Consider the following 26,409-nt stretch of genomic DNA (forward strand, 5'->3'; position numbering starts at 1 on the left):
AGGAGACACTTGTGGGAGCTACTGTGACTAAAACTGAGCTTCCCTACGCACAGGGAAGCAAGAGAAATGCTGATGTCATCAAGCCCAGTTACATATTCAGAATCTGTACTACTGCGCAAATAGGCATGTCTCTGTAGGCAAAAAACTCATTTCTGACAATGTTGCCCAAATGCATCTCAGAAGTGTGCAACTTGTTCCCTAAGTTAGAAAACGTCGAGAAACGGTAGTTTCAGCTAGCGCTGTGCTTCTACACATGTATTTGCTGAACGGTGAAAGCGCACAGTAATGCACTTTTCTCCCAGCAAATACACTGTTTCTAAGGAAATGGGAACACACTGAGGAGAGAGTTGTGGGAGCTATTGGGACTAAAACTGAGCTTCCCTACGCACAGGGAAGCAAGAGAAATGCTGATTTCATCAAGCCCAGTTATATACTCAGAATCTGTACTACTGCGCAAATAGGCATGTCTCTTTAGGCAAAAAACTCATTTCTGACAATGTTGCCCAAATGCATCTCAGAAGTTTGCCACTTGTTCCCTGAGTTAGAAAATGTCGAGAAACGGTCGTTTCAGCTAGCGCTGTGCTTCTACACATGTATTTGCTGAACGGTGAAAGCGCACAGTAATGCACTTTTCTCCCAGCAAATACACTGTTTCTAAGGAACTGGGAACACACTGAGGAGACACATGTGGGAGCTACTGTGACTAAAACTGAGCTTCCCTACGCACAGTGAAGCAAGAGAAATGCTGATTTCATCAAGCCCAGTTAGATACTCAGTATCTATACTACTGCGCAAATAGGCATGTCTCTGTAGGCAAAAAACTCATTTTTGAGAAAGTTACCGATATGTATCTCAGAAGTGTGCAACTTGTTCCCTGAGTTAGAAAACGTCGAGAAACGTTCGTTACTGCTAGCGCTGTGCTTCTACACATGTATTTGCTGAATGGTGAAAGCGCACACTAATGCACTTTTCTCCCAGCAAATACACTGTTTCTAAAGAAATGGGAACACACTGAGGAGACACTTGTGGGAGCTACTGTGAGTAAAACTGAGCTTCCCTACGCACAGGGAAGCAAGAGAAATGCTGATTTAATCAAGCCCAGTTACATACTCAGAATCTGTACTACTGCGCAAATAGGCATGTCTCTTTAGGCAAAAAACTCATTTCTGACAAAGTTGCCCAAATGCATCTCAGAAGTGTGCAACTTGTTCCCTGAGTTAGAAAACGTCGAGAAACGGTCGTTTCTGCTAGCGCTGTGCTTCTACACATGTATTTGCTGAACGGTGAAAGCGCACAGTAATGCACTTTTCTCCCAGAAAATACACTGTTTCTAAGGAAATGGGAACACACTGAGGAGACACTTGTGGGAGCTACTGGGACTAAAACTGAGCTTCCCTACGCACAGGGAAGCAAGAGAAATGCTGATTTCATCAAGCCCAGTTACATACTCAGAATCTGTACTACTGCGCAAATAGGCATGTCTCTGTAGGCAAAAACCTCATTTTTCAGAAAGTTACCCAAATGCATCTCAGAAGTGTGCAACTTGTTCCCTGAGTTAGAAAACGTCGAGAAACGGTCGTTTCTGCTAGCGCTGTGCTTCTACACATGTATTTGCTGAACGGTGAAAGCGCACAGTAATGCACTTTTCTCCCAGCAAATACACTGTTTCTAAGGAACTGGGAACACACTGAGGAGACACTTGTGGGAGCTACTGTGACTAACACTGAGCTTCCCTATGCACAGGGAAGCAAGAGAAATGCTGATTTCATCAAGCCCAGTTACATAATCAGAATCTGTACTACTGCGCAAATAGGCATGTCTCTGTAGGGAAAAAACTCATTTTGGACAAAGTTGCCCAAATGCATTTCAGAAGTGTGCAACTTGTTCCCTGAGTTAGAAAACGTCGAGAAACGGTCGTTTCAGCTAGCGCTGTGCTTCTACACATGTATTTGCTGAACGGTGAAAGCGCACAGTAATGCACTTTTCTCCCAGCAAATACACTGTTTCTAAGGAACTGGGAACACACTGAGGAGACACTTGTGGGAGCTACTGTGACTAAAACTGAGCTTCCCTACGCACAGGGAAGCAAGAGAATGCTGATTTCATCAAGCCCAGTTATATACTCAGAATCTGTACTACTGCGCTAATAGGCATGTCTCTTTAGGCAAAAAACTCATTTCTGACAATGTTGCCCAAATGCATCTCAGAAGTGTGCAACTTGTTCCTGAGTTAGAAAACGTCGAGAAACGTTTGTTTCTCCTAGCACTGTGCTTCTACACATGTATTTGCTGAACGGTGAAAGCGCACAGTAATGCACTTTTCTCCCAGCAAATACACTGTTTCTAAGGAACTGGGAACACACTGAGGAGACACGTTTGGGAGCTACTGTGACTAAAACTGAGCTTCCCTACGCACAGGGAAGCAAGAGAAATGCTGATTTCATCAAGCCCAGTTAGATACTCAGTATCTGTACTACTGCGCAAATAGGCATGTCTCTGTAGGCAAAAAACTCATTTTTGAGAAAGTTACCGAAATGCATCTCAGAAGTGTGCAACTTGTTCCCTGAGTTAGAAAACGTCGAGAAACGTTCGTTAATGCTAGCGCTGTGCTTCTACACATGTATTTGCTGAACGGTGAAAGCGCACACTAATGCACTTTTCTCCCAGCAAATACACTGTTTCTAAAGAAATGGGAACACACTGAGGAGACACTTGTGGGAGCTAATGTGAGTAAAACTGAGCTTCCCTACGCACAGGGAAGCAAGAGAAATGCTGATGTCATCAAGCCCAGTTACATACTCAGAATCTGTACTACTGCGCAAATAGGCATGTCTCTGTAGGCAAAAAACTCATTTCTGACAAAGCTGCCCAAATGCATCTCAGAAGTGTGCAACTTGTTCCCTTAGTTCGAAAACGTCGAGAAACGGTCGTTTCTGCTAGCGCTGTGCTTCTACACATGTATTTGCTGAACGATGAAAGCGCACAGTAATGCACTTTTCTCCCAGCAAATACACTGTTTCTAAGGAACTGGGAACCCACTGAGGAGACACTTGTGGGAGCTACTGTGACTAAAACTGAGCTTCCCTACGCACAGGGAAGCAAGAGAAATGCTGATTCCATCAAGCCCAGTTACATACTCAGAATCTGTACTACTGCGCAAATAGTCATGTCTCTGTAGGCAAAAAACTCATTTTTGAGAATGTTACCAAAATGCATCTCAGAAGTGTGCATCTTTTTCCATGAGTTAGAAAACGTCGAGAAACGTTCGTTACTGCTAGCGCTGTGCTTCTACACATGTATTTGCTGAATGGTGAAAGGGCACAGTAATGCACTTTTCTCCCAGCAAATACACTGTTTCTAAAGAAATGGCAACACACTGAGGAGACACTTGTGGGAGCTACTGTGACTAAAACTGAGCTTCCCTACGCACAGGGAAGCAAGAGAAATGCTGATTTCATCAAGCCCAGTTACATACTCAGAATCTGTACTACTGCGCAAAAAGGCATGTCTCTTTAGGCAAAAAACTCATTTCTGACAAAGTTGCCCAAATGCATCTCAGAAGTGTGCAACTTGTTCCCAGAGTTAGAAAACGTCGAGAAACGGTCATTTCAGCTAGCGCTGTGCTTCTACACATGTATTTGCTGAACGGTGAAAGCGCACAGTAATGCACTTTTCTCCCAGCAAATACACTGTTTCTAAGGAAATGGGAACACACTGAGGAGACACTTGTGGGAGCTACTGTGACTAAAACTGAGCTTCCCTACGCACAGGGAAGCAAGAGAAATGCTGATTTCATCAAGCCCAGTTACATACTCAGAATCTGTACTACTGCGCAAATAGGCATGTCTCTGTAGGCAAAAAACTCATTTCTGACAAAGTTGCCCAAATGCATCTCAGAAGTGTGCAACTTGTTCCCTGAGTTAGAAAACGTCAAGAAACGTTCGTTTATGCTAGCGCTGTGATTCTACACATGTATTTGCTGAACGGTGAAAGCGCACAGTAATGCACTTTTCTCCCAGCAAATACACTGTTTCTAAGGAACTGGGAACACACTGAGGAGACACTTGTGGGAGCTACTGGGACTAAAACTGAGCTTCCCTACGCACAGGGAAGCAAGAGAAATGCTGATTTCATCAAGCCCAGTTACATACTCAGAATCTGTACTACTGCGCAAATAGGCATGTCTCTGTAGGCAAAAAACTCATTTCTGACAATGTTGCCCAAATGCATTTCAGAAGTGTGCCACTTGTTCCCTGAGTTAGAAACCGTCGAGAAACGGTCGTTTCAGCTAGCGCTGTGCTTCTACACATGTATTTGCTGAACGGTGAATGCACATAGTAATGCACTTTTCTCCCAGCAAATACACTGTTTCTAAGGAACTGGGAACACACTGAGGAGACACTTGTGGGAGCTACTGTGACTAAAACTGAGCTTCCCTACGCACAGGGAAGCAAGAGAAATGCTGATTTCATCAAGCCCAGTTACATACTCAGAATCTGTACTACTGCGCAAATAGGCATGTCTCTGTAGGCAAAAAACTCATTTTTCAGAAAGTTACCAAATGCATCTCAGAAGTGTGCAACTTGTTCCCTGAGTTAGAAAACGTCGAGAAACGGTCGTTTCTGCTAGCGCTGTGCTTCGACACATGTATTTGCTGAACGGTGAAAGCGCAAAGTAATGCACTTTTCTCCCAGCAAATACAGTGTTTCTAAGGAACTGGGAACACACTGAGGAGACACTTGTGGGAGGTACTGTGACTAAAACTGAGCTTCCCTACGCACAGGGAAGCAAGAGAAATGCTGATTTCATCAAGCCCAGTTACATACTCAGAATCTGTACTACTGCGCAAATAGGCATGTCTCTGAAGGCAAAAAACTCATTTCTGACAAAGTTGCCCAAATGCATCTCAGAAGTGTGCAACTTGTTCCCTGAGTTAGAAAACGTCGAGAAACGGTCGTTTCAGCTAGCGCTGTGCTTCTACACATGTATTTGCTGAACGGTGAAACGCACAGTAATGCACTTTTCTCCCAGCAAATACACTGTTTCTAAGGAAATGGGAACACACTGAGGAGACACTTGTGGGAGCTACTGTGACTAAAACTGAGCTTCCCTACGCACAAGGAAGCAAGAGAAATGCTGATTTCATCAAGCCCAGTTACATACTCAGAATCTGAACTACTGCGCAAATAGGCATGTCTCTGTAGGCAAAAAACTCATTTTTGAGAAAGTTACCCAAATGCATCTCAGAAGTGTGCAACTTGTTCCCTGAGTTAGAAAACGTCGAGAAACGTTCGTTTCTGCTAGCGCTGTGCTTCTACACATGTATTTGCTGAACTGTGAAAGCGCACAGTAATGCACTTTTCTCCCAGCAAATACACTGTTTCTAAGGAAATGGGAACACACTGAGGAGACACTTGTGGGAGCTACTGTGACTAAAACTGAGCTTCCCTACGCACAGGGAAGCAAGAGAAATGCTGATTTCATCAAGCCCAGTTACATACTCAGAATCTGTACTACCGCGCAAATAGGCATGTCTCTTTAGGCAAAAAACTCATTTCTGACAAAGTTGCCCAAATGCATCTCAGAAGTGTGCCACTTGTTCCCTGAGTTAGAAAACGTCGAGAAACGGTCGTTTCTGCTAGCGCTGTGCTTCTACACATGTATTTGCTGAACGGTGAAAGCGCACAGTAATGCACTTTTCTCCCAGCAAATACACTGTTTCTAAGGAAATGGGAACACAATGAGGAGACACTTGTGGGAGCTACTGTGACTAAAACTGAGCTTCCCTACGCACAGGGAAGCAAGAGAAATGCTGATTTCATCAAGCCCAGTTACATACTCAGAATCTGTACTACTGCGCAAATAGGCATGTCTCTGTAGGCAAAAAACTCATTTCTGACAAAGTTGCCCAAATGCATCTCAGAAGTGTGCAACTTGTTCCCTGAGTTAGAAAACGTCGAGAAACGTTCGTTTATGCTAGCGCTGTGATTCTACACATGTATTTGCTGAACGGTGATAGCGCACAGTAATGCACTTTTCTCCCAGCAAATACACTGTTTCTAAGGAACTGGGAACACACTGAGGAGACACTTGTGGGAGCTACTGGGACTAAAACTGAGCTTCCCTACACACAGGGAAGCAAGAGAAATGCTGATTTCATCAAGCCCAGTTATATACTCAGAATCTGTACTACTGCGCAAATAGGCATGTCTCTGTAGGCAAAAAAACTCATTTCTGACAATGTTGCCCAAATGCATTTCAGAAGTGTGCCACTTGTTCCCTGAGTTAGAAACCGTCGAGAAACGTTCGTTTCTGCTAGCGCTGTGCTTCTACACATGTATTTGCTGAACGGTGAATGCACACAGTAATGCACTTTTCTCCCAGCAAATACACTGTTTCTAAGGAACTGGGAACACACTGAGGAGACACTTGTGGGAGCTACTGTGACTAAAACTGAGCTTCCCTACGCACAGGGAAGCAAGAGAAATGCTGATTTCATCAAGCCCAGTTACATACTCAGAATCTGTACTACTGCGCAAATAGGCATGTCTCTGTAGGCAAAAAACTCATTTTTCAGAAAGTTACCAAATGCATCTCAGAAGTGTGCAAATTGTTCCCTGAGTTAGAAAACGTCGAGAAACGTTCGTTTCTGCTAGCGCTGTGCTTCTACACATGTATTTGCTGAACGGTGAAAGCGCAAAGTAATGCACTTTTCTCCCAGCAAATACACTGTTTCTAAGGAAATGGGAACACACTGAGGAGACACTTGTGGGAGCTACTGTGACTAAAACTGAGCTTCCCTACGCACAGGGAAGCAAGAGAAATGCTGATTTCATCAAGCCCAGTTACATACTCAGAATCTGTACTACTGCGCAAATAGACATGTCTCTGTAGGCAAAAAACTCATTTCTGACAAAGTTGCCCAAATGCATCTCAGAAGTGTGCCACTTGTTCCCTGAGTTAGAAAATGTGGAGAAACGTTCATTTCTGCTAGCGCTGTGCTTCTACACATGTATTTGCTGAGCGGTGAAAGCGCACAGTAATGCACTTTTCTCCCAGCAAATACACTGTTTCTAAAGAACTGGGAACACACTGAGGAGACACTCGTGGGAGCTACTGTGACTAAAACTGAGCTTCCCTATGCACAGGGAAGCAAGAGAAATGCTGATGTCATCAAGCCCAGTTACATATTCAGAATCTGTACTACTGCGCAAATAGGCATGTCTCTGTAGGCAAAAAACTCATTTCTGACAATGTTGCCCAAATGCATCTCAGAAGTGTGCAACTTGTTCCCTAAGTTAGAAAACGTCGAGATACGGTAGTTTCAGCTAGCGCTGTGCTTCTACACATGTATTTGCTGAACGGTGAAAGCGCACAGTAATGCACTTTTCTCCCAGCAAATACACTGTTTCTAAGGAAATGGGAACACACTGAGGAGAGAGTTGTGGGAGCTACTGGGACTAAAACTGAGCTTCCCTACGCACAGGGAAGCAAGAGAAATGCTGATTTCATCAAGCCCAGTTATATACTCAGAATCTGTACTACTGCGCAAATAGGCATGTCTCTTTAGGCAAAAAACTCATTTCTGACAATGTTGCCCAAATGCATCTCAGAAGTGTGCCACTTGTTCCCTGAGTTAGAAAATGTCGAGAAACGGTCGTTTCAGCTAGCGCTGTGCTTCTACACATGTATTTGCTGAACGGTGAAAGCGCACAGTAATGCACTTTTCTCCCAGCAAATACACTGTTTCTAAGGAACTGGGAACACACTGAGGAGACACATGTGGGAGCTACTGTGACTAAAACTGAGCTTCCCTACGCACAGTGAAGCAAGAGAAATGCTGATTTCATCAAGCCCAGTTAGATACTCAGTATCTGTACTACTGCGCAAATAGGCATGTCTCTGTAGGCAAAAAACTCATTTTTGAGAAAGTTACCGATATGTATCTCAGAAGTGTGCAACTTGTTCCCTGAGTTAGAAAACGTCGAGAAACGTTCGTTACTGCTAGCGCTGTGCTTCTACACATGTATTTGCTGAATGGTGAAAGCGCACACTAATGCACTTTTCTCCCAGCAAATACACTGTTTCTAAAGAAATGGGAACACACTGAGGAAACACTTGTGGGAGCTACTGTGAGTAAAACTGAGCTTCCCTACGCACAGGGAAGCAAGAGAAATGCTGATTTAATCAAGCCCAGTTACATACTCAGAATCTGTACTACTGCGCAAATAGGCATGTCTCTTTAGGCAAAAAACTCATTTCTGACAAAGTTGCCCAAATGCATCTCAGAAGTGTGCAACTTGTTCCCTGAGTTAGAAAACGTCGAGAAACGGTCGTTTCTGCTAGCGCTGTGCTTCTACACATGTATTTGCTGAACGGTGAAAGCGCACAGTAATGCACTTTTCTCCCAGCAAATACACTGTTTCTAAGGAAATGGGAACACACTGAGGAGACACTTGTGGGAGCTACTGGGACTAAAACTGAGCTTCCCTACGCACAGGGAAGCAAGAGAAATGCTGATTTCATCAAGCCCAGTTACATACTCAGAATCTGTACTACTGCGCAAATAGGCATGTCTCTGTAGGCAAAAAACTCATTTCTGACAAAGTTGCCCAAATGCATTTCAGAAGTGTGCCACTTGTTCCCTGAGTTAGAAAACATCGAGAAACGGTCGTTTCAGCTAGCGCTGTGCTTCTACACATGTATTTGCTGAACGGTGAAAGCACACAGTAATGCACTTTTCTCCCAGCAAATACACTGTTTCTAAGGAACTGGGAACACACTGAGGAGACACTTGTGGGAGCTACTGTGACTAAAACTGAGCTTCCCAACGCACAGGGAAGCAAGAGAAATGCTGATTTCATCAAGCCCAGTTACATACTCAGAATCTGTACTACTGCGCAAATAGGCATGTCTCTGTAGGCAAAAAACTCATTTTTCAGAAAGTTACCCAAATGCATCTCAGAAGTGTGCAACTTGTTCCCTGAGTTAGAAAACGTCGAGAAACGGTCGTTTCTGCTAGCGCTGTGCTTCTACACATGTATTTGCTGAACGGTGAAAGCGCACAGTAATGCACTTTTCTCCCAGCAAATACACTGTTTCTAAGGAACTGGGAACACACTGAGGAGACACTTGTGGGAGCTACTGTGACTAAAACTGAGCTTCCCTACGCACAGGGAAGCAAGAGAAATGCTGATTTCATCAAGCCCAGTTACATAATCAGAATCTGTACTACTGCGCAAAAAGGCATGTCTCTGTAGGGAAAAAACTCATTTTGGACAAAGTTGCCCAAATGCATTTCAGAAGTGTGCAACTTGTTCCCTGAGTTAGAAAACGTCGAGAAACGGTCGTTTCAGCTAGCGCTGTGCTTCTACACATGTATTTGCTGAACGGTGAAAGCGCACAGTAATGCACTTTTCTCCCAGCAAATACACTGTTTCTAAGGAACTGGGAACACACTGAGGAGACACTTGTGGGAGCTACTGTGACTAAAACTGAGCTTCCCTACGCACAGGGAAGCAAGAGAATGCTGATTTCATCAAGCCCAGTTACCTACTCAGAATCTGTACTACTGCGCAAATAGGCATGTCTCTGTAGGCAAAAAACTCATTTCTGACAAAGTTGCCCAAATGCATCTCAGAAGTGTGCAACTTGTTCCCTGAGTTAGAAAACGCCGAGAAACGGTCATTTCTGCTAGCGCTGTGCTTCTACACATGTATTTGCTGAACGGTGAAAGCGCACAGTAATGCACTTTTCTCCCAGCAAATACACTGTTTCTAAGGAACTGGGAACACACTGAGGAGACACATGTGGGAGCTACTGTGACTAAAACTGAGCTTCCCTACGCACAGTGAAGCAAGAGAAATGCTGATTTCATCAAGCCCAGTTAGATACTCAGTATCTGTACTACTGCGCAAATAGGCATGTCTCTGTAGGCAAAAAACTCATTTTTGAGAAAGTTACCGATATGTATCTCAGAAGTGTGCAACTTGTTCCCTGAGTTAGAAAACGTCGAGAAACGTTCGTTACTGCTAGCGCTGTGCTTCTACACATGTATTTGCTGAATGGTGAAAGCGCACACTAATGCACTTTTCTCCCAGCAAATACACTGTTTCTAAAGAAATGGGAACACACTGAGGAAACACTTGTGGGAGCTACTGTGAGTAAAACTGAGCTTCCCTACGCACAGGGAAGCAAGAGAAATGCTGATTTAATCAAGCCCAGTTACATACTCAGAATCTGTACTACTGCGCAAATAGGCATGTCTCTTTAGGCAAAAAACTCATTTCTGACAAAGTTGCCCAAATGCATCTCAGAAGTGTGCAACTTGTTCCCTGAGTTAGAAAACGTCGAGAAACGGTCGTTTCTGCTAGCGCTGTGCTTCTACACATGTATTTGCTGAACGGTGAAAGCGCACAGTAATGCACTTTTCTCCCAGCAAATACACTGTTTCTAAGGAAATGGGAACACACTGAGGAGACACTTGTGGGAGCTACTGGGACTAAAACTGAGCTTCCCTACGCACAGGGAAGCAAGAGAAATGCTGATTTCATCAAGCCCAGTTACATACTCAGAATCTGTACTACTGCGCAAATAGGCATGTCTCTGTAGGCAAAAAACTCATTTCTGACAAAGTTGCCCAAATGCATTTCAGAAGTGTGCCACTTGTTCCCTGAGTTAGAAAACATCGAGAAACGGTCGTTTCAGCTAGCGCTGTGCTTCTACACATGTATTTGCTGAACGGTGAAAGCACACAGTAATGCACTTTTCTCCCAGCAAATACACTGTTTCTAAGGAACTGGGAACACACTGAGGAGACACTTGTGGGAGCTACTGTGACTAAAACTGAGCTTCCCTACGCACAGGGAAGCAAGAGAAATGCTGATTTCATCAAGCCCAGTTACATACTCAGAATCTGTACTACTGCGCAAATAGGCATGTCTCTGTAGGCAAAAAACTCATTTTTCAGAAAGTTACCCAAATGCATCTCAGAAGTGTGCAACTTGTTCCCTGAGTTAGAAAACGTCGAGAAACGGTCGTTTCTGCTAGCGCTGTGCTTCTACACATGTATTTGCTGAACGGTGAAAGCGCACAGTAATGCACTTTTCTCCCAGCAAATACACTGTTTCTAAGGAACTGGGAACACACTGAGGAGACACTTGTGGGAGCTACTGTGACTAAAACTGAGCTTCCCTACGCACAGGGAAGCAAGAGAAATGCTGATTTCATCAAGCCCAGTTACATAATCAGAATCTGTACTACTGCGCAAAAAGGCATGTCTCTGTAGGGAAAAAACTCATTTTGGACAAAGTTGCCCAAATGCATTTCAGAAGTGTGCAACTTGTTCCCTGAGTTAGAAAACGTCGAGAAACGGTCGTTTCAGCTAGCGCTGTGCTTCTACACATGTATTTGCTGAACGGTGAAAGCGCACAGTAATGCACTTTTCTCCCAGCAAATACACTGTTTCTAAGGAACTGGGAACACACTGAGGAGACACTTGTGGGAGCTACTGTGACTAAAACTGAGCTTCCCTACGCACAGGGAAGCAAGAGAATGCTGATTTCATCAAGCCCAGTTACCTACTCAGAATCTGTACTACTGCGCAAATAGGCATGTCTCTGTAGGCAAAAAACTCATTTCTGACAAAGTTGCCCAAATGCATCCCAGAAGTGTGCAACTTGTTCCATGAGTTAGAAAACGTCGAGAAACGGTCGGTTCTGCTAGCGCTGTGCTTCTACACATGTATTTGCTGAACGGTGAAAGCACAAAGTAATGCACTTTTCTCCCAGCAAATACACTGTTTCTAAGGAAATGGGAACACACTGAGGAGACACTTGTGGGAGATACTGTGACTAAAACTGAGCTTCCCTACGCACAGGGAAGCAAGAGAAATGCTGATTTCATCAAGCCCAGTTACATATTCAGAATCTGTACTACTGCGCAAATAGACATGTCTCTGTAGGCAAAAAACTCATTTCTGACAAAGTTGCCCAAATGCATCTCAGAAGTGTGCCACTTGTTTCCTGAGTTAGAAAACGTCGAGAAACGTTCGTTTCTGCTAGCGCTGTGCTTCTACACATGTATTTGCTGAGCGGTGAAAGCGCACAGTAATGCACTTTTCTCCCAGCAAATACACTGTTTCTAAGGAACTGGGAACACACTGAGGAGACACTTGTGGGAGCTACTGTGACTAAAACTGAGCTTCCCTACGCACAGGGAAGCAAGAGAAATGCTGATGTCATCAAGCCCAGTTACATATTCAGAATCTGTACTACTGCGCAAATAGGCATGTCTCTGTAGGCAAAAAACTCATTTCGGACAATGTTGCCCAAATGCATCTCAGAAGTGTGCAACTTGTTCCCTGAGTTAGAAAACGTCGAGAAACGGTAGTTTCAGCTAGCGCTGTGCTTCTACACATGTATTTGCTGAACGGTGAAAGCGCACAGTAATGCACTTTTCTCCCAGCAAATACACTGTTTCTAAGGAAATGGGAACACACTGAGGAGACACTTGTGGGAGCTACTGTGACTAAAACTGAGCTTCCCTACGCACAGGGAAGCAAGAGAAATGCTGATTTCATCAAGCCCAGTTATATACTCAGAATCTGTACTACTGCGCTAATAGGCATGTCTCTTTAGGCAAAAAACTCATTTCTGACAATGTTGCCCAAATGCATCTCAGAAGTGTGCCACTTGTTCCTGAGTTAGAAAACGTCGAGAAACGTTTGTTTCTCCTAGCGCTGTGCTTCTACACATGTATTTGCTGAACGGTGAAAGCGCACAGTAATGCACTTTTCTCCCAGCAAATACACTGTTTCTAAGGAACTGGGAACACACTGAGGAGACACGTTTGGGAGCTACTGTGACTAAAACTGAGCTTCCCTACGCACAGGGAAGCAAGAGAAATGCTGATTTCATCAAGCCCAGTTAGATACTCAGTATCTGTACTACTGCGCAAATAGGCATGTCTCTGTAGGCAAAAAACTCATTTTTGAGAAAGTTACCGAAATGCATCTCAGAAGTGTGCAACTTGTTCCCTGAGTTAGAAAACGTCGAGAAACGTTCGTTACTGCTAGCGCTGTGCTTCTACACATGTATTTGCTGAACGGTGAAAGCGCACACTAATGCACTTTTCTCCCAGCAAATACACTGTTTCTAAAGAAATGGGAACACACTGAGGAGACACTTGTGGGAGCTAATGTGAGTAAAACTGAGCTTCCCTACGCACAGGGAAGCAAGAGAAATGCTGATGTCATCAAGCCCAGTTACATACTCAGAATCTGTACTACTGCGCAAATAGGCATGTCTCTGTAGGCAAAAAACTCATTTCTGACAAAGCTGCCCAAATGCATCTCAGAAGTGTGCAACTTGTTCCCTTAGTTCGAAAACGTCGAGAAACGGTCGTTTTTGCTAGCGCTGTGCTTCTACACATGTATTTGCTGAACGATGAAAGCGCACAGTAATGCACTTTTCTCCCAGCAAATACACTGTTTCTAAGGAACTGGGAACCCACTGAGGAGACACTTGTGGGAGCTACTGTGACTAAAACTGAGCTTCCCTACGCACAGGGAAGCAAGAGAAATGCTGATTCCATCAAGCCCAGTTACATACTCAGAATCTGTACTACTGCGCAAATAGTCATGTCTCTGTAGGCAAAAAACTCATTTTTGAGAAAGTTACCAAAATGCATCTCAGAAGTGTGCAACTTTTTCCCTGAGTTAGAAAACGTCGAGAAACGTTCGTTACTGCTAGCGCTGTGCTTCTACACATGTATTTGCTGAATGGTGAAAGGGCACAGTAATGCACTTTTCTCCCAGCAAATACACTGTTTCTAAAGAAATGGCAACACACTGAGGAGACACTTGTGGGAGCTACTGTGACTAAAACTGAGCTTCCCTACGCACAGGGAAGCAAGAGAAATGCTGATTTCATCAAGCCCAGTTACATACTCAGAATCTGTACTACTGCGCAAAAAGGCATGTCTCTTTAGGCAAAAAACTCATTTCTGACAAAGTTGCCCAAATGCATCTCAGAAGTGTGCAACTTGTTCCCAGAGTTAGAAAACGTCGAGAAACGGTCATTTCAGCTAGCGCTGTGCTTCTACACATGTATTTGCTGAACGGTGAAAGCGCACAGTAATGCACTTTTCTCCCAGCAAATACACTGTTTCTAAGGAAATGGGAACACACTGAGGAGACACTTGTGGGAGCTACTGTGACTAAAACTGAGCTTCCCTACGCACAGGGAAGCAAGAGAAATGCTGATTTCATCAAGCCCAGTTACATACTCAGAATCTGTACTACTGCGCAAATAGGCATGTCTCTGTAGGCAAAAAACTCATTTCTGACAAAGTTGCCCAAATGCATCTCAGAAGTGTGCAACTTGTTCCCTGAGTTAGAAAACGTCGAGAAACGTTCGTTACTGCTAGCGGTGTGCTTCTACACATGTATTTACTGAATGGTGAAAGCGCACAGTAAAGCACTTTTCTCCCAGCAAATACACTGTTTCAAAGGAAATGGGATCACACTGAGGAGACACTTGTGGGAGCTACTGTGACTAAAACTAAGCTTCCCTACGCACAGGGAAGCAAGAGAAATGCTGATTTCATCAAGCCCAGTTACAAACTCAGAATCTGTACTACTGCGCAAATAGGCATGTCTCTGTAGGCAAAAAACTCATTTCTGACAAAGTTGCCCAAATGCATTTTAGAAGTGTGCCACTTGTTCCCTGAGTTAGAAAACGTCGAGAAACGGTCGTTTCTGCTAGCGCTGTGCTTCTACACATGTATTTGCTGAACGGTGAAAGCGCACAGTAATGCACTTTTCTCCCAGCAAATACACTGTTTCTAAGGAAATGGGAACACACTGAGGAGACACTTGTGGGAGCTACTGTGACTAAAACTGAGCTTCCCTATGCACAGGGAAGCAAGAGAAATGCTGATTTCATCAAGCCCAGTTACATACTCAGAATCTGTAGTACTGCAAAAACAGGCATGTCTCTGTAGGCAAAAAACTCATTTTTGAGAAAGTTACCCAAATGCATCTCAGAAGTGTGCAACTTGTTCCCTGAGTTAGAAAACGTCGAGAAACGTTCGTTTCTGCTAGCGCTGTGCTTCTACACATGTATTTGCTGAACGGTGAAAGCCCACAGTAATGCACTTTTCTCCCAGCAAATACACTGTTTCTAAGGAAATGGGAACACACTGAGGAGACACTTGTGGAAGCTACTGTGACTAAAACTGAGCTTCCCTACGCACAGGGAAGCAAGAGAAATGCTGATTTCATCAAGCCCAGTTACATACTCAGAATCTGTACTACTGGGCAAATAGGCATGTCTCTGTAGGCAAAAAACTCATTTTTGAGAAAGTTACCCAAATGCATCTCAGAAGTGTGCAACTTGTTCCCTGAGTTAGAAAACGTCGATAAACTTTCGTTTCTGCTAGCGCTGTGCTTCTACACATGTATTTGCTGAACGGTGAAAGCGCACAGTAATGCACTTTTCTCCCAGCAAATACACTGTTTCTAAGGAAATGGGAACACACTGAGGAGACACTTGTGGGAGCTACTGTGACTAAAACTGAGCTTCCCTACGCACAGGGAAGTAAGAGAAATGCTGATTTCATCAAGCCCAGTTACATACTCAGAATCTGTACTACTGAGCAAATAGGCATGTCTCTGTAGGCAAAAAACTCATTTCTGACAAAGTTGCCCAAATGCATCTCAGAAGTGTGCAACTTGTTCCCTGTGTTAGAAAACGTCGAGAAACGGTCGTTTCTGCTAGCGCTGTGCTTCTACACATGTATTTGCTGAACGGTGAAAGCGCACAGTAATGCACTTTTCTCCCAGCAAATACACTGTTTCTAAGGAAATGGGAACACACTGAGGAGACACTTGTGGGAGCTACTGTGACTAAAACTGAGCTTCCCTACGCACAGGGAAGCAAGAGAAATGCTGATTTCATCAAGCCCAGTTACATAATCAGAATCTGTACTACTGGGCAAATAGGCATGTCTCTGTAGGCAAAAAACTCATTTTGGACAAAGTTGCCCAAATGCATCTCAGAAGTGTGCAACTTGTTCCCTGAGGTAGAAAACGTCGAGAAACGTTCGTTTCTGCTAGCGCTGTGCTTCTACACATGTATTTGCTGAACGGTGAAAGCGCACAGTAATGCACTTTTCTCCCAGCAAATACACTGTTTCTAAGGAACTGGGAACACACTGAGGAGACACTTGTGGGAGGTACTGTGACTAAAACTGAGCTTCCCTACGCACAGGGAAGCAAGAGAAATGCTGATTTCATCAAGCCCAGTTACATACTCAGAATCTGTACTACTGCGCAAATAGGCATGTCTCTGTAGGCAAAAAACTCATTTTTGAGAAAGTTACCGAAATGCAACCCAGAAGTGTGCAACTTGTTCCCTGAGTTAGAAAACGTCGAGAAACGTTCGTTACTGCTAGCGCTGTGCTTCTACACATGTATTTGCTGAACGGTGAAAGCGCACAGTAATGCACTTTTCTCCCAGCAAATACAGTGTTTCTAAGGAACTGGGAACACACTGAGGAGACACTTGTGGGAGCTACTGTGACTAAAACTGAGCTTCCCTACACACAGGGAAGTAAGAGAAATGCTGATTTCATCAAGCCCAGTTACATACTCAGAATCTGTACTACTGCGCAAATAGGCATGTCTCTGTAGGCAAAAAACTCATTTCTGACAAAGTTGCCCAAATGCATCTCAGAAGTGTGCAACTTGTTCCCTGAGTTAGAAAACATCGAGAAACAGTCGTTTATGCTAGCGCTGTGCTTCTACACATGTATTTGCTGAACGGTGAAAGCGCACAGTAATGCACTTTTCTCCCAGCAAATACACTGTTTCTAAGGAAATGGGAACACACTGAGGAGACACTGGTGGGAGCTACTGTGACTAAAACTGAGCTTCCCTACGCACAGGGAAGCAAGAGAAATGCTGATTTCATCAAGCCCAGTTACATAATCAGAATCTGTACTACTGGGCAAATAGGCATGTCTCTGTAGGCAAAAAACTCATTTTGGACAAAGTTGCCCAAATGCATCTCAGAAGTGTGCAACTTGTTCCCTGAGTTAGAAAACGTCGAGAAACGGTCGTTTCTGCTAGCGCTGTGCTTCTACACATGTATTTGCTGAACGGTGAAAGCGCACAGTAATGCACTTTTCTCCCAGCAAATACAGTGTTTCTAAGGAACTGGGAACACACTGAGGAGACACTTGTGGGAGGTACTGTGACTAAAACTGAGCTTCCCTACGCACAGGGAAGCAAGAGAAATGCTGATTTCATCAAGCCCAGTTACATACTCAGAATCTGTACTACTGCGCAAATAGGCATGTCTCTGTAGGCAAAAAACTCATTTTTGAGAAAGTTACCGAAATGCAACCCAGAAGTGTGCAACTTGTTCCCTGAGTTAGAAAACGTCGAGAAACGTTCGTTACTGCTAGCGCTGTGCTTCTACACATGTATTTGCTGAACGGTGAAAGCGCACAGTAATGCACTTTTCTCCCAGCAAATACAGTGTTTCTAAAGAAATGGGAACACACTGAGGAGACACTTGTGGGAGCTACTGTGAGTAAAACTGAGCTTCCCTACGCACAGGGAAGCAAGAGAAATGCTGATTTCATCAAGCCCAGTTACATACTCAGAATCTGTACTACTGCGCAAATAGGCATGTCTCTTTAGGCAAAAAACCCAATCTGACAAAGTTGCCAAAATGCATCTCAGAAGTGTGCAACTTGTTCCCTGAGGTAGAAAACGTCGAGAAACGTTCGTTTCTGCTAGCGCTGTGCTTCTACACATGTATTTGCTGAACGGTGAAAGCGCACAGTAATGCACTTTTCTCCCAGCAAATACACTGTTTCTAAGGAAATGGGAACACACTGAGGAGACACTTGTGGGAGCTACTGTGACTAAAACTGAGCTTCCCTACGCACAGGGAAGCAAGAGAAATGCTGATTTCATCAAGCCCAGTTACATACTCAGAATCTGTACTACTGCGCAAATAGGCATGTCTCTGTAGGCAAAAAACTCATTTCTGACAAAGTTGCCAAAATGCATCTCAGAAGTGTGCAACTTGTTCCCTGAGGTAGAAAACGTCGAGAAACGTTCGTTTCTGCTAGCGCTGTGCTTCTACACATGTATTTACTGAACGGTGAAAGCGCACAGTAATGCACTTTTCTCCCAGCAAATACACTGTTTCTAAGGAAATGGGAACACACTGAGGAGACACTTGTGGGAGCTACTGTGACTAAAACTGAGCTTCCCTACGCACAGGGAAGCAAGAGAAATGCTGATTTCATCAAGCCCAGTTACATAATCAGAATCTGTACTAATGGGCAAATAGGCATGTCTCTGTAGGCAAAAAACTCATTTTGGACAAAGTTGCCCAAATGCATCTCAGAAGTGTGCAACTTGTTCCCTGAGTTAGAAAACGTCGAGAAACGGTCGTTTCTGCTAGCGCTGTGCTTCTACACATGTATTTGCTGAACGGTGAAAGCGCACAGTAATGCACTTTTCTCCCAGCAAATACACTGTTTCTAAGGAACTGGGAACACACTGAGGAGACACTTGTGGGAGCTACTGTGACTAAAACTGAGCTTCCCTACGCACAGGGAAGCAAGAGAAATGCTGATTTCATCAAGCCCAGTTACATACTCAGAATCTGTACTACTGCGCAAATAGGCATGTCTCTGTAGGCAAAAAACTCATTTTTGAGAAAGTTACCGAAATGCAACCCAGAAGTGTGTAACTTGTTCCCTGAGTTAGAAAACGTCGAGAAACGTTCGTTACTGCTAGCGCTGTGCTTCTACACATGTATTTGCTGAACGGTGAAAGCGCACAGTAATGCACTTTTCTCCCAGCAAATACAGTGTTTCTAAGGAACTGGGAACACACTGAGGAGACACTTGTGGGAGGTACTGTGACTAAAACTGAGCTTCCCTACGCACAGGGAAGTAAGTGAAATGCTGATTTCATCAAGCCCAGTTACATACTCAGAATCTGTACTACTGCGCAAATAGGCATGTCTCTGTAGGCAAAAAACTCATTTCTGACAAAGTTGCCCAAATGCATCTCAGAAGTGTGCAACTTGTTCCCTGAGTTAGAAAACGTCGAGAAACGTTCGTTTCTGCTAGCGCTGTGCTTCTACACATGTATTTGCTGAACGGTGAAAGCGCACAGTAATTCACTTTTCTCCCAGCAAATACACTGTTTCTAAGGAAATGGGAACACACTGAGGAGACACTTTTGGGAGCTACTGTGACTAAAACTGAGCTTCCCTACGCACAGGGAAGCAAGAGAAATGCTGATTTCATCAAGCCCCGTTACATAATCAGAATCTGTACTACTGGGCAAATAGGCATGTCTCTGTAGGCAAAAAACTCATTTCTGACAAAGTTGCCCAAATGCATCTCAGAAGTGTGCAACTTGTTCCCTGAGTTAGAAAACGTCGAGAAACGGTCGTTTCTGCTAGCGCTGTGCTTCTACACATGTATTTGCTGAACGGTGAAAGCGCACAGTAATGCACTTTTCTCCCAGCAAATACAGTGTTTCTAAAGAAATGGGAACACACTGAGGAGACACTTGTGGGAGCTACTGTGAGTAAAACTGAGCTTCCCTACGCACAGGGAAGCAAGAGAAATGCTGATTTCATCAAGCCCAGTTACATACTCAGAATCTGTACTACTGCGCAAATAGGCATGTCTCTTTAGGCAAAAAACCCATTTCTGACAAAGTTGCCCAAATGCATCTCAGAAGTGTGCAACTTCTTCCCTGAGTTAGAAAACGTCGAGAAACGTTCGTTTCTGCTAGCGCTGTGCTTCTACACATGTATTTGCTGAACGGTGAAAGCGCACAGTAATGCACTTTTCTCCCAGCAAATACACTGTTTCTAAGGAAATGGGAACACACTGACGAGACACTTGTGGGAGCTACTGTGACTAAAACTGAGCTTCCCTACGCACAGGGAAGCAAGAGAAATGCTGATTTCATCAAGCCCAGTTACATACTCAGAATCTGTACTACTACGCAAATAGGCATGTCTCTGTAGGCAAAAAACTCATTTCTGACAAAGTTGCCAAAATGCATCTCAGAAGTGTGCAACTTGTTCCCTGAGGTAGAAAACGTCGAGAAACGTTCGTTTCTGCTAGCGCTGTGCTTCTACACATGTATTTGCTGAACGGTGAAAGCGCACAGTAATGCACTTTTCTCCCAGCAAATACACTGTTTCTAAGGAAATGGGAACACACTGAGGAGACACTTGTGGGAGCTACTGTGACTAAAACTGAGCTTCCCTACGCACAGGGAAGCAAGAGAAATGCTGATTTCATCAAGCCCAGTTACATAATCAGAATCTGTACTACTGGGCAAATAGGCATGTCTCTGTAGGCAAAAAACTCATTTTGAACAAAGTTGCCCAAATGCATCTCAGAAGTGTGCAACTTGTTCCATGAGTTAGAAAACGTCGAGAAACGTTCGTTTCTGCTAGCGCTGTGCTTCTACACATGTATTTGCTGAACGGTGAAAGCGCACAGTAATGCACTTTTCTCCCAGCAAATACACTGTTTCTAAGGAAATGGGAACACACTGAGGAGACACTTGTGGGAGCTACTGTGACTAAAACTGAGCTTCCCTACGCACAGGGAAGCAAGAGAAATGCTGATTTCATCAAGCCCAGTTACATAATCAGAATCTGTACTACTGGGCAAATAGGCATGTCTCTGTAGGCAAAAAACTCATTTTGGACAAAGTTGCCCAAATGCATCTCAGAAGTGTGCAACTTGTTCCCTGAGTTAGAAAACGTCGAGAAACGGTCGTTTCTGCTAGCGCTGTGCTTCTACACATGTATTTGCTGAACGGTGAAAGCGCACAGTAATGCACTTTTCTCCCAGCAAATACACTGTTTCTAAGGAACTGGGAACACACTGAGGAGACACTTGTGGGAGCTACTGTGACTAAAACTGAGCTTCCCTACGCACAGGGAAGCAAGAGAAATGCTGATTTCATCAAGCCCAGTTACATACTCAGAATCTGTACTACTGCGCAAATAGGCATGTCTCTGTAGGCAAAAAACTCATTTCTGACAATGTTGCCCAAATGCATCTCAGAAGTGTGCCACTTGTTCCCTGAGTTAGAAAACGTCGAGAAACGGTCGTTTCAGCTAGCGCTGTGCTTCTACACATGTATTTGCTGAACGGTGAAAGCGCACAGTAATGCACTTTTCTCCCAGCAAATACACTGTTTCTAAGGAACTGGGAACACACTGAGGAGACACTTGTGGGAGCTACTGTGACTAAAACTGAGCTTCCCTACGCACAGGGAAGCAAGAGAAATGCTGATTTCATCAAGCCCAGTTACATACTCAGTATCTGTCCTCCTACGCAAATAGGCATGTCTCTGTAGGCAAAAAACTCATTGTTGAGAAAGTTACCGAAATGCAACCCAGAAGTGTGCAACTTGTTCCCTGAGTTAGAAAACGTCGAGAAACGTTCGTTACTGCTAGCGCTGTGCTTCTACACATGTATTTACTGAATGCTGAATGCGCACAGTAATGCACTTTTCTCCCAGCAAATACACTGTTTCTAGGAAATGGGAACACACTGAGGAGACACTTGTGGGAGCTACTGTGAGTAAAACTGAGCTTCCCTACGCACAGGGAAGCAAAAGAAATGCTGATTTCATCAAGCCCAGTTACATACTCAGAATCTGTACTACTGCGCAAATAGGCATGTCTCTTTAGGCAAAAAACCCATTTCTGACAAAGTTGCCCAAATGCATCTCAGAAGTGTGCAACTTGTTCCCTGAGTTAGAAAACGTCGAGAAACGTTCGTTTCTGCTAGCGCTGTGCTTCTACACATGTATTTGCTGAACGGTGAAAGCGCACAGTAATGCACTTTTCTCCCAGCAAATACACTGTTTCTAAGGAAATGGGAACACACTGAGGAGACACTTGTGGGAGCTACTGGGACTAAAACTGAGCTTCCCTACGCACAGGGAAGCAAGAGAAATGCTGATTTCATCAAGCCCAGTTACATACTCAGAATCTGTACTACTGCGCAAATAGGCATGTCTCTGTAGGCAAAAAACTCATTTCTGACAAAGTTGCCCAAATGCATCTCAGAAGTGTGCAACTTGTTCCCTGAGTTAGAAAACGTCGAGAAACGTTCGTTACTGCTAGCGCTGTGCTTCTACACATGTATTTGCTGAACGGTGAAAGCGCACAGTAATGCACTTTTCTCCCAGCAAATACAGTGTTTCTAAAGAAATGGGAACACACTGAGGAGACACTTGTGGGAGCTACTGTGAGTAAAACTGAGCTTCCCTACGCACAGGGAAGCAAGAGAAATGCTGATTTCATCAAGCCCAGTTACATACTCAGAATCTGTACTACTGCGCAAATAGGCATGTCTCTTTAGGCAAAAAACCCATTTCTGACAAAGTTGCCCAAATGCATCTCAGAAGTGTGCAACTTGTTCCCTGAGTTAGAAAACGTCGAGAAACGTTCGTTTCTGCTAGCGCTGTGCTTCTACACATGTATTTGCTGAACGGTGAAAGCGCACAGTAATGCACTTTTCTCCCAGCAAATACACTGTTTCTAAGGAACTGGGAACACACTGAGGAGACACTTGTGGGAGCTACTGTGACTAAAACTGAGCTTCCCTACGCACAGGGAAGCAAGAGAAATGCTGATTTCATCAAGCCCAGTTACATACTCAGAATCTGTACTACTGCGCAAATAGGCATGTCTCTGTAGGCAAAAAACTCATTTCTGACAAAGTTGCCAAAATGCATCTCAGAAGTGTGCAACTTGTTCCCTGAGGTAGAAAACGTCGAGAAACGTTCGTTTCTGCTAGCGCTGTGCTTCTACACATGTATTTGCTGAACGGTGAAAGCGCACAGTAATGCACTTTTCTCCCAGCAAATACACTGTTTCTAAGGAAATGGGAACACACTGAGGAGACACTTGTGGGAGCTACTGTGACTAAAACTGAGCTTCCCTACGCACAGGGAAGCAAGAGAAAGGCTGATTTCATCAAGCCCAGTTACATAATCAGAATCTGTACTACTGGGCAAATAGGCATGTCTCTGTAGGCAAAAAACTCATTTTGAACAAAGTTGCCCAAATGCATCTCAGAAGTGTGCAACTTGTTCCATGAGTTAGAAAACGTCGAGAAACGTTCGTTTCTGCTAGCGCTGTGCTTCTACACATGTATTTGCTGAACGGTGAAAGCGCACAGTAATGCACTTTTCTCCCAGCAAATACACTGTTTCTAAGGAAATGGGAACACACTGAGGAGACACTTGTGGGAGCTACTGTGACTAAAACTGAGCTTCCCTACGCACAGGGAAGCAAGAGAAATGCTGATTTCATCAAGCCCAGTTACATAATCAGAATCTGTACTACTGGGCAAATAGGCATGTCTCTGTAGGCAAAAAACTCATTTTGGACAAAGTTGCCCAAATGCATCTCAGAAGTGTGCAACTTGTTCCCTGAGTTAGAAAACGTCGAGAAACGGTCGTTTCTGCTAGCGCTGTGCTTCTACACATGTATTTGCTGAACGGTGAAAGCGCACAGTAATGCACTTTTCTCCCAGCAAATACACTGTTTCTAAGGAACTGGGAACACACTGAGGAGACACTTGTGGGAGGTACTGTGACTAAAACTGAGCTTCCCTACGCACAGGGAAGCAAGAGAAATGCTGATTTCATCAAGCCCAGTTACATACTCAGAATCTGTACTACTGCGCAAATAGGCATGTCTCTGTAGGCAAAAAACTCATTTCTGACAAAGTTGCCCAAATGCATCTCAGAAGTGTGCAACTTGTTCCCTGAGTTAGAAAACGTCGAGAAACGTTCGTTTCTGCTAGCGCTGTGCTTCAACACATGTATTTGCTGAACGGTGAAAGCGCACAGTAATGCACTCTTCTCCCAGCAAATACACTGTTTCTAAGGAACTGGGAACACAGTGCGGAGACACTTGTGGGAGCTACTGTGACTAAAACTGAGCTTCCCTACGCACAGGGAAGCAAGAGAAATGCTGATTTCATCAAGCCCAGTTACATACTCAGAATCTGTACTACTGCGCAAATAGGCATGTCTCTGTAGGCAAAAAACTCATTTCTGACAAAGTTGCCCAAATGCATCTCAGAAGTGTGCAACTTGTTCCCTGAGTTAGAAAACGTCGAGAAACGTTCGTTTCTGCTAGCGCTGTGCTTCTACACATGTATTTGCTGAACGGTGAAAGCGCACAGTAATGCACTTTTCTCCCAGCAAATACAGTGTTTCAAGGAACTGGGAACACACTGAGGAGACACTTGTGGGAGCTACTGTGACTAAAACTGAGCTTCCCTATGCACAGGGAAGCAAGAGAAATGCTGATTTCATCAAGCCCAGTTACATACTCAGAATCTGTACTACTGCGCAAATAGGCATGTCTCTGAAGGCAAAAAACTCATTTCTGACAAAGTTGCCCAAATGCATCTCAGCAGTGTGCAACTTGTTCCCTGAGTTAGAAAACGTCGAGAAACGGTCGTTTCTGCTAGCGCTGTGCTTCTACACATGTATTTGCTGAACGGTGAAAGCGCACAGTAATGCACTTTTCTCCCAGCAAATACACTGTTTCTAAGGAAATGGGAACACACTGAGGAGACACTTGTGGGAGCTACTGTGACTAAAACTGAGCTTCCCTACGCACAGGTAAGCAAGAGCAATGCTGGTTTCATCAAGCCCAGTTATATACTCAGAATCTGTACTACTGCGCAAATAGGCATGTCTCTTTAGGCAAAAAACTCATTTCTGACAATGTTGCCCAAATGCATCTCAGAAGTGTGCCACTTGTTCCCTGAGTTAGAAAACGTCGAGAAACGGTCGTTTCAGCTAGCGCTGTGCTTCTACACATGTATTTGCTGAACGGTGAAAGCGCACAGTAATGCACTTTTCTCCCAGCAAATACACTGTTTCTAAGGAACTGGGAACACACTGAGGAGACACTTGTGGGAGCTACTGTGATTAAAACTGTGCTTCCCTACGCACAGGGAAGCAAGAGAAATGCTGATTTCATCAAGCCCAGTTACATACTCAGTACCTGTCCTCCTACGCAAATAGGCATGTCTCTGTAGGCAAAAAACTCATTGTTGAGAAAGTTACCGAAATGCAACCCAGAAGTGTGCAACTTGTTCCCTGAGTTAGAAAACGTCGAGAAACGTTCGTTACTGCTAGCGCTGTGCTTCTACACATGTATTTACTGAATGCTGAATGCGCACAGTAATGCACTTTTCTCCCAGCAAATACACTGTTTCTAGGAAATGGGAACACACTGAGGAGACACTTGTGGGAGCTACTGTGACTAAAACTGAGCTTCCCTACGCACAGGGAAGCAAGAGAAATGCTGATTTCATCAAGCCCAGTTACATACTCAGAATCTGTACTACTGCGCAAATAGGCATGTCTCTTTAGGCAAAAAACCCATTTCTGACAAAGTTGCCCAAATGCATCTCAGAAGTGTGCAACTTGTTCCCTGAGTTAGAAAACGTCGAGAAACGTTCGTTTCTGCTAGCGCTGTGCTTCTACACATGTATTTGCTGAACGGTGAAAGCGCACAGTAATGCACTTTTCTCCCAGCAAATACACTGTTTCTAAGGAAATGGGAACACACTGAGGAGACACTTGTGGGAGCTACTGTGACTAAAACTGAGCTTCCCTACGCACAGGGAAGCAAGAGAAATGCTGATTTCATCAAGCCCAGTTACATACTCAGAATCTGTACTACTGCGCAAATAGGCATGTCTCTGAAGGCAAAAAACCCTTTTCTGACAAAGTTGCCCAAATGCATCTCAGAAGTGTGCAACTTGTTCCCTGAGTTAGAAAACGTCGAGAAACGTTCGTTTCTGCTAGCGCTGTGCTTCTACACATGTATTTGCTGAACGGTGAAAGCGCACAGTAATGCACTTTTCTCCCAGCAAATACACTGTTTCTAAGGAAATGGGAACACACTGAGGAGACACTTGTGGGAGCTACTGTGACTAAAACTGAGCTTCCCTACGCACAGGGAAGCAAGAGAAATGCTGATTTCATCAAGCCCAGTTACATACTCAGAATCTGTACTACTGCGCAAATAGGCATGTCTCTGTAGGCAAAAAACTCATTTCTGACAAAGTTGCCCAAATGCATCTCAGAAGTGTGCAACTTGTTCCCTGAGTTAGAAAACGTCGAGAAACGTTCGTTTCTGCTAGCGCTGTGCTTCTACACATGTATTTGCTGAACGGTGAAAGCGCACAGTAATGCACTTTTCTCCCAGCAAATACACTGTTTCTAAGGAACTGGGAACACACTGAGGAGACATTTGTGGGAGCTACTGTGACTAAAACTGAGCTTCCCTACGCACAGGGA

The sequence above is a fragment of the Acomys minous genome (genome assembly GCF_964271855.1).
Source record: "Acomys minous genome assembly, contig: scaffold_23, whole genome shotgun sequence".
NCBI lineage: Eukaryota > Metazoa > Chordata > Mammalia > Rodentia > Muridae > Acomys > Acomys minous.